The following is a 9625-nucleotide window of genomic DNA, read 5'->3' as shown; positions in this document are numbered from 1 at the left end:
GGTCACATGACTTCACGTCACCACTGCTAAGCTAAAGGTGGCTAATGTTGGGCTATAAAGGAACTACAGCACGGTCACATGACTTCACGTCACCACCGCGAAGCTAAAGGCGGCTAATGTTGAGCTATAAAGGAACTACAGCACGGTCACATGACTTCACGTCACCATCGCGAAGCTAAAGGCGGCTAATGTTGGGATATAAAGGAACAACAGCACGGTCACATGACTTCACGTCACCACCGCTAAGCTAAAGGCGGTAATGTTGAGCTATAAAGGAACTACAGCACGGTCACATGACTTCACGTCACCACCGCTAAGCTAAAGGTGGCTAATGTTGAGCTATAAAGGAACTAAAGCACAGTCACATGACTTCACGTCACCACCGCTAAGCTAAAGGCGGCTAATGTTGAGCTATAAAGGAACTACAGCACAGTCACATGACTTCACGTCACCACCGCTAAGCTAAAGGTGGCTAATGTTGGGCTATAAAGGAACTAAAGCACAGTCACATGACTTCACGTCACCACCGCTAAGCTAAAGGTGGCTAATGTTGGGCTATAAAGGAACTACAGCACGGTCACATGACTTCACGTCACCACCGCTAAGGTAAAGGCGGCTAATGTTGGGCGTGATCACGTTTAGTCGTCTCATTTAGACACTTGTTAGCAACCACAGTTCACTTCCTGACAGACAGCTAAAAAGCCGGAGATTATAGAATTAAACAAATAAATAAAAAGGATAATTGTGTGTCATTGTTGAGTAAATAACAGTGTGTTATTTATAAAAGAATAACAAATTAGTTTTATGTGAGAATGTTTTGGTTAAGATTTACGTTGTGTCTCCAGGTATCTGAAGATCGTCCATTTGTTAGGCAGTATTTACTGACGTGTTTCATGCCGAGAACTAAACGTTTAGTCATCTTGTGTTAACCACAGACCTTATTTAAGGCTTCTAACCGAAGTGCTCAAATACTGACTCCTGTCATGGCTTTAAAGTGTATTTATAAGTGTCATGGACAAGAAAGAAGCAAACATCCTTTAAGACTTGTTGCTGCACTCTACATTGTTTTATGTGAGGATGTTTTGGTAAAGATTGATCTTGTGTCTCCAGGTATCTGAAGATTGTCCACCCGTTAGGAACCCACATCCTTCAGACGAGGCACGCCGCCCACATCATCTCCACGCTCACCTGGCTCTTCCTCCTGGCCACGGTGATCACCTACGCCACCCTCTCTCTCCTCAGCCAGGAACCCTCATCCCCCGTCCCTCTGAGCCTGAGCTGCGACGCCCTGCACAGCCAACTGCTCAGCACCGTCTACAAGGTCATCCACTCCTGCTCCGTGTTCGTCTTCCTGCTCGTCCTCGTCTCTCTGGTCTTCTTCTACCACAGCACCTCCCGCCGTTTGTCTCTGGCGCAGAAGAGGCAGCCGGCGTCCTCAAGGTAGAGGTGGGAAGTAGTGGAGTACAAACAATCTCAGGATCCATGTATTTGTGATCCTCTCCAGAATGGAAGTAGTCATCACATACAGAGCATCAACTAGTTCCTGAACAGTGTCCTTCACATGCTGATATCCAAGAGAGGGAGTTCCACAGTCACAAGATGGAGGAATAGAAAGCAGTATTCAATGTTTACTTCAGATTAGCTCCACGTCAGAAATGATCAAGATTGTCATATTCTGTCTTTTTCTCAAAATTCTGTCTTTTTCAAAAAAATCTCCAATTTCTGACTTTTTCTCAAAAGTCTCAAAAATCTGACTTTTTCTAAAAAATCTGACCTTTTCTAAAAAAATCTGACTTTTTCTAAAAAATATCTCAAAATTCTGACTTTTTCTAAAAATTTGACTTTTCCTCAAAAATCTCAAAATTCTGACTTTTTCTCAAAAATCGGAAAAAGTTCTGACTTTTTTTCTACAAAAATCGGACTTTCTCAAAAATCTCAAATCTGACTTTTTCTCAAAAATCTCCAAAATCTGACTTTTTCTCAAAATGTTATCTTTTTCTGAATACTTAATTCTCACTGGTCCCCGGCTTGAGCTTGAATCTCAGGATCCATGTATCTGTGATCCTCTCCAGAATGGAAGTACTCATCACATACAGAGCATCAACTAGTTCCTGAACAGTGTCCTTCACATGCTGATATCCAAGAGAGGGAGTTACACAGTCACAAGATGGAGGAATACTGGTTCTTGTAGGTAATCACACATCCTGTCATTACAATACTGACTTTTCTCAAAATCTCAAAATTCTAACTTTTTCTCAAAATCTCAAAAGTCTGACTTTTTCTTAAAATCTCAAAATTCTAACTTTTTCTCAAAATTCTGACTTTTTCTCAAAATCTCAAAATGTTGACTTCTTCTCAAAATTCTGACTTTTTCTCAAAATTCTGACTTTTTCTCAAAACCTCAAAATTCTGACTTTTTCTTAAAATCTGGAAGTAGTCATCACATACAGAGCATCAACTAGTTCCTGAACAGTGTCCTTCACATGCTGATATCCAAGAGAGGGAGTTCCACAGTCACAAGATGGAGGAATAGAAAGCAGTATTCAATGTTTACTTCAGATTAGCTCCACGTCAGAAATGAGCATGCTTGTCACATGTCTCTCTCCATAGAGGCTGAATCATCATGTTAATCATATTATATACATTTATAGAGTATATTCAGTATTTTCCCAACAACGGTCTTTCCAAAGAAAACAGTTTTTCTGCACATTCTTAAAAGTAAAAGTAGATATTGAGATAGAGAGTAGATGTTGAGGAGGACTTGACGATGTAAGGTCAGCGCAGTCTTCCTGCCTCGTTGGTGTTTCCGGATGAAACACTAATTCTCGGTGGCAGGATGCTACGAGGCGTCAGCTCCGACCCCCTGCGGTGCGGACTGGTTTCACGACCCCCTGCGGTGAAGCTGACCTCTCGTTTATCAGCGATACCCTCCCCGCTGGCCCAGAGCATTTCCAACTCAACTCAAATGGAGAATGTCAGGCGAGTTTAGAGAGTCTGTTTTCCCCCGAGTGCTCCGCTGGACTGTGAAACGAAAACTGATAAAACTCTGTCTTTCTGGTTTCCTCGCAGTTGAGTGGTCCCACAGCGGCAACGTTCAAATCCTTTTTAAAGTCACAAAGCTGTTTTTTCTTGACTCATCTACAAGATTCAGCCCTTTCTGAATCCCCCGACTATAAGACTTAGTTGTAATACTTTAACCGGAAGCTGTATTTAAACATCAAAAGTATATGTTTCCAAAAGACTTGCAACTAGAAATCATCAGGAAAATCTTTACTGAGGTAAAAAACATGTGAGAAGTTGGGACATTTTCTCATAGACTTCTATAAAAGTAGATATTGAAATGGAAAGTAGATGTTAAGGAACACTTGGAGCTAGAGATGGATACCATGAACTCATCAGGAAAATGTTTACTTAGGTTACAACTAAATAATGTAAGAGCGTTAACGTTGGTTAATTTTCTCATAGACTTCTATATCGCAGTTGAGTGGTCCCACAGCGGGAACGTTGACATCTTTCTTAAAGTCACAAAGCTGACACATCTAGAACATTCAGCCCTTTCTGAATCCCCCGACTATACGGCTTAGTTTTGATATTTTAACCGGAAGTTGTATTCAAACATCAAAAGTATAAAGCTACTGTATATCCCTCCAAGATCTCTTCAGGAAAAGGTTTGCTGATGAAAAAAAAAATGTGAGAAGTTGGGACATTTCCTCATAGACTTCTATAAAACGTAAAAGTAGATTTTGAAATAGAAAGTAGATGTTAAGGAAGACTTTGAACTAGAGATGGATACCATGAACTCATCAGGAAAATTCATACTGATGTGAGAAGTTGGGTCATTTTCTCATAGACTTCTATAAAATCGGACCTATCGCATTATGGTCATTACAAAGAAATGCTTGTTTTTGGTACTTTTGCGCATTTTCTTAAAAGTAAAAGTAGATATTGAAAGGGAAAGTAGATGCTGAGGAAGATCTGAAACTAGAGATGAATACCATGAACTCATCAGGAAAATGTTTACTGAGGTAAAACACAACACGTTGGTTAATTTGCTCATAGACTTCTATAAAATCTGACTTTTTGCATTATGGTCGTTACCAAGGATACAGGTTTTCTGCTTTTTGTCAAATAAGTAAAAGTAGATATTGAAATAGACGGTAGATAATGAGAAATAATTGAAAGTAGAGTTTAAAAAAACATGTGAAAGTCGGGTCATTTTCTCATAGTCTTCTATAAAATCATCAAAACTTCTTCGCTTGATGGTCATTTCAAAGAATAAAGATTTTGTGCATTTCCTCAAAGGTAAAAGTTGAAACTAGTGTTTACTAAGTGTTCATTGAAGTGTAAACAACACAAGGGTCCATCACTCACAGTCTATTGTCATGCTGTACACTGTGTATGTTATTATTAGTTGTATCTGCAAAGCGTCAGATGGTGAATGCTAGAGCCTCAAAACTACATAGTTATAAAGTAATTTGATAAATTACCCATTGTTGGTTTGACAAATGGAAGGAAAAAGGCAATTAAAGCCAAATCCCAGTGAAGTCTTTTCAATTTGCAAAAGCAATAAAAACTGTATTTTAGAAAATGAAAGCAATCATTTCTTGGTACTTTTCTTGTTTAACGACTGCAATCAACAATTATCATTATTCTTGGTTCCCTTGTTGTCCAACCACTTATATGTTAAAGGGATTTTTGTTTGATTTTAGACGTTAAACTGCTTGTCTTTGTGTTTTCTGGAAACTTGGCTGAACATTTGAATTTGCATTTCTTGCTAGAGTCACATTTCCACATGTTCAGTGCCCAGCTGATGAGATTTCCCTCTCCCACAGGACTTGTAACGCTGTCATCTGCAGCTTTACAAAAATATAACCACGTTTTAGGCCCAATTTGGCTCTCCGTGGGGTCATGAGACCTATAATAGCGGTAATAAAGCAGCATTGTTAAAAGCCGGCGATGACAGTGTTGTGAGTCCTTTGGGAGGAATGAATCCCAAAGTACACGAGAAACCATTCTGCGTTTATTCTGCAAGACCATCCTCCGATCGTCCCCAGACTGCATAATTACATCGGGAAAATAAAATAATGAAGGCTCCGATTGTCCCTGGAGATCGGGCCGATGTTTCCTGTCAGCATTTAAAATCTGATTCCTCTCAAACGCTGAACGATGATTCAATTAAAGCACCAGAAAACAGGGCTGTTCACTGGTTTAACATCCTCACTACAGGATGGACACTCCCAAGTATTCTGGTTATTAATCAATGGACATCTTCCTCTTATAATGTATTCATCTCAGAAGGAATCACATCTGACTTCCATATGCAGCTCTCTTTGTCACCATCAAGGGGCCAACATCTGATCAGCTCATTTTCACACAGGTTTTTATAGAAATGGATCAAAAAGAGAGAGAATCTTTGTTCCTGAAACTTTCAGAGTCTCTTTCCACAGAGGGGACACATGTTGATGTAGAAGAGACATGAAGAAGAGGGGACACATGTTGATGTAGAAGAGACATGAAGAAGAGGGGACACATGTTGATGTAGAAGAGACATGAAGAAGAGGGGACACATGTTGATGTAGAAGAGACATGAAGAAGAGGGGACACATGTTGATGTAGAAGAGACATGAAGAAGAGGGGACACATGTTGATGTAGAAGAGACATGAAGAAGAGGGGACACATGATGTAGAAGAGACATGAAGAAGAGGGGACACATGTTGATGTAGAAGAGACATGAAGAAGAGGGGACACATGTTGATGTAGAAGAGACATGAAGAAGAGGGGACACATGTTGATGTAGAAGAGACATGGAGAAGTGGATTTTGCATAATAGGTGACCCTTAAATGGTTTATCTGGAGTGAACTCACCCCCTGGCGCTGGCAGACGTCGAGCACCATCAGGACGTTTTGACACACGTGATCCACGGCGGCGTTCCCGAACACGCAGGTGAGCGCCAGGACGTCGATGTTCGGAGCGGCGAGCGCCATCATGACGGCCTGAGCATCGTCGATCCCACAGTCCGTGTCGATGATCACCTTCTTCCTGTCCGCCATGGTGTCCTGGAAACAAACATAATACATCTGATTAAATCACAGCATTGGCGGACTGGATCAGGGGGGCCATTTGGGGGACAAAAGAGACAAAGACAGTGTTGAAGATTTGAATTTTTTGTTGGGTATAAAGTCATAGAAAATAAAGAAAAACATGATTGGTATTTGTTTCAGTTACAAAGTTTGTGTTAGTATCTTAGTTAAAATGTCATTACAGAAGCGGTAGCTGGAGAGGAGCCAGTCCACGTCCTGGCGCTGGTCAGACTGGCAACCTATCTGCTCTGGCCAGGGTTCATGCACTTTTTCACCAATGATTTTCAATGACTTCTCCAGGACCTTTACCTCATTTTCCATGACCAAAAACATTACTCTTTCTCAGCGGTACCTCTGAAACATTTTTATTTTAACATGGAACAGGAAAATAAGGTCTGCATATGAAACATGTCGAGCCTCTAAAACAAATCAAATAGGCTCACTAGCTTCTACACGCTAAAGCAACTCAAATCTCTCACCAGCAAAACACCTCGTCAGTTAAATGCCATTTCACATTTGATTACTATACCATAAAGTATTTATCATCATTATAGTATTACTATTTCGGCGATTAGATAAAAATAAATGATATTTGATGCAACTTTACATTTCCATGACTTTTCCAAAATTTTGGGAAACATATTGTTTTCCATAACTTTTCCAGGGCCTGGAATTAGCATTTTGAATTTCCATGACTTTTCCAGGTTTTTAATGACCGTAAGAACCCTGTCTGGCACCTCTCTTAATGCAGTGTGTTTACTTGTGTGTATTTGTACTGTGTGTGTATTGAAAAATGCTTGTGTGCTGTGTGTGTATTAAAATATGTATAAACGTTGATACAAGTGGAAAACTGAATTTCCTCCTAGGGGGATTAATACAGGTTAATCTTGATCTTCTAAATTACTATTTAAAAGTAAATAAATGTTTTCATAGACTCTTCTTTTGGAGGGGGGCCACAGGGGGTCAAAGGTCAGTGTTGCAGGGGCACTGGACCCTGTAAGCCGTTATAAGTAACTTATCAGCAGTTCGGACGACTGCAACACGGTAATACAAGATTTTGAGTTTCTTTTGATTGCTAATAATAAGATTGCAAACAAATGTAATACAAAAAGTAATTGTAACTTTCATTGGGATATCTAGTAGTATGTGTTACCTATTCACCTGTAGTGTGTACACAATCTGTGAATTTCTCTAACTTTGGGAGCACTTACACACACCAAACTTTCCAGTCTAATTCCTATTTATATTCTTATGCTTATCACAGAGGGCTTTGTTCACACAGCTTTTACAGCCTGATTTATAGAGAGTTTTGTTGCTAAAGAACAAGTTCTTAAAACTGAATTTGGGGCGTGGCTCTATCCAATGTTGTAATAATAAAGCATACAACACATATGATTTCAGAACACTTGTAATACAAAAAACAATTGTGTTGATGTCAGTAATCACTTGGGAAGTCTTATGGTGATATCTATTAGTAATTAGTTTTACACTTCTTATCTGTAACTTCTCTCATTAACACTACAGGTGGAAAAGCTTTGAAAACATGCAAGAAACCTACATATTATAGTGAGATATGTCTTCTATAACTAACCTACTAACAACTTCCTTCAGTGCGTTCATACAAACATCTGTGCAGATAGTTGTGTAACTTTGTCGTTCTTTTCACACCCACTTACCATAAACTACAGACAACTGGATTAATACAAAAACCACATGTTCATTTACCAAATAGTCAGGAAGTGTGTGTTCTAGTAAAGCTGGCACGCGACTTAGTATTACAAAAGTATAAGAAGTTATTGAAAAATTATTGTCTTTTTAAAAAGATTTTTCAGACTTACCTTCAGTCTGTAAAATGAGGTTTACAGAGACACTAAAAGCGCTCCTGTGATTGGTTTAAACTGTTGGATCATTACATGTTTCACTAACACGAGATGTAGCCAGCATTCATAAAAACGACAACATGGATATTTAAAATATATTTCATGTTATAGAATAATACACACCAATCAGTAAGTTACTACAGTTCCGATTGTGTATGACTACATATTTTACTTTTTTTTTAAAAACGTTGTTATCCATCTTTAACTATTTCTGAACACCCCTGTGTCCTCTCAGAATGGTGCAGTCCTGTAAAGCTGCACCGGAAGGGAGGTTTTGGCTCAGCATGGAGGCCGTGTCGGATTTGTTATGATCGTTTCGTGTTTATCTTGTGTTAAGCTAATGTGCACCTGTAGTTAAGGATGTGTGGGTGACATGTTAAAGATTTAAACCTCAGTTCGGGCCTAAAACAAGAGGAGATGTGAGGATAGATAGTCATGAAATAGCAGCTGGGCGTGTTTACAGTACAGCTGTTAGTGTTAATGCTCAGGTGAGTTACTGTCTATCTGCAGGAGGATGAAGGATAGTTATCAGAGGTTAAAGGTTAGATTTGAGGATGCTGTGTAATGTGGCTGTGGGTTATGTTATGCTGCTTTATTAAGGCAAATACAAGATGTGCTTCTGAATCAAATTAGACAAAAAAAAGAAGTGATATGTTCTTTATTAGACAGTAAAGAAACTGAAACATTGATTTAATTTGGTGTTATGACCAAACAACACCGTTTTTTTTACTATTCTTTTTGTTGTTGCATGGGCAGAATATGAGACATGCAAAATGCTTTACTTAGAAGCAAGATACACTGATTATAAGCCTCTATTTGTTGTTTATTTGTATGTCAATTTGTGGTCATTGTATGTCTTGTTGTAATTGCTTTGTGTCTTTGTAGTCATTTTGTGTATTATTTAGCTAATTGTGTGTCTCTTGGTTGTCATTTGTTTATCTTTGGGGTCAATTTGGGTATTTTTGTAGTGTTTTTGTCCGTGGCTGTTTTGCCACTTTTCATAGTTTTTGGTAGGGATGTCCCGATCACCTTTTTTTGCTCCCGATCCGATTCCGATCATTTGATTTTGACAATTTGCCGATACCGATTTTTCCCGATCCGATCTTTATGCAATGCATTAAGAGAAAAAAAAGAAAAAAAGCATTCAAGTTCCCTTAAGGTTATTTTTTTATTTAAATTGGATATTCTATCCAACATGGATATAGCTTCTTTTTTTCACAGCAGCATTGGATCAGTTCAGTTGTGCAGCATTGGATCAAAACAAAATCAAGCTTTCAGTACTCGTTAGCTTACTGCTACAATTAGACACTGCGCCCTGCCCACTCTGTTGCCAGATTTGAGAGAAATAAGCAACCAGGTCTATGAAAACAAGCCCCAAAGAAGCAACACATACATGATGTTGTGTCATTTGAAACCAAAACTAAGGCCTCAGGATGACTTTAAGACTTGAACATGGTCATTTTTGTTTTGTAACATTGAATACAACATTTAAAAAAAAGAAAAAAAAGAAATCCCGATCCCCGATTTTTTTCTCCCGATTCCGATCTTTTGAAAATCACGTGATCGGATCGGGACATCTCTAGTTTTTGGTTTTCTTTGCACCTGTAGTTGTTATGATCATTTTATGTTTCTTTATTACTCATTATTTAGTTATTTTGTATTA

The 9625-nt window shown here is 38.8% G+C and overlaps 1 protein-coding gene across 1 annotated transcript in view; it reads left to right on the top strand.

Moving 5' to 3' along the window:
• Positions 1–8235: 8235 nt before the first annotated feature.
• The window catches only part of LOC104953490 (basic immunoglobulin-like variable motif-containing protein), a gene marked incomplete at its 3' end in the record, with an annotated part of 2962 nt that continues 1572 nt past the window's right edge, over positions 8236–9625 (top strand). Inside the window, exon 1 of the mRNA XM_010780437.1 lies at positions 8236–8450. The remainder of the gene's footprint in view (positions 8451–9625) is intronic.

The sequence above is a fragment of the Notothenia coriiceps genome, unplaced genomic scaffold (genome assembly GCF_000735185.1).
Source record: "Notothenia coriiceps isolate Sejong01 unplaced genomic scaffold, NC01 NC01_scaffold00021831, whole genome shotgun sequence".
Classification (NCBI taxonomy): Eukaryota; Metazoa; Chordata; class Actinopteri; order Perciformes; family Nototheniidae; genus Notothenia; species Notothenia coriiceps.
This window is presented reverse-complemented; position numbering and strand designations above follow the sequence as displayed.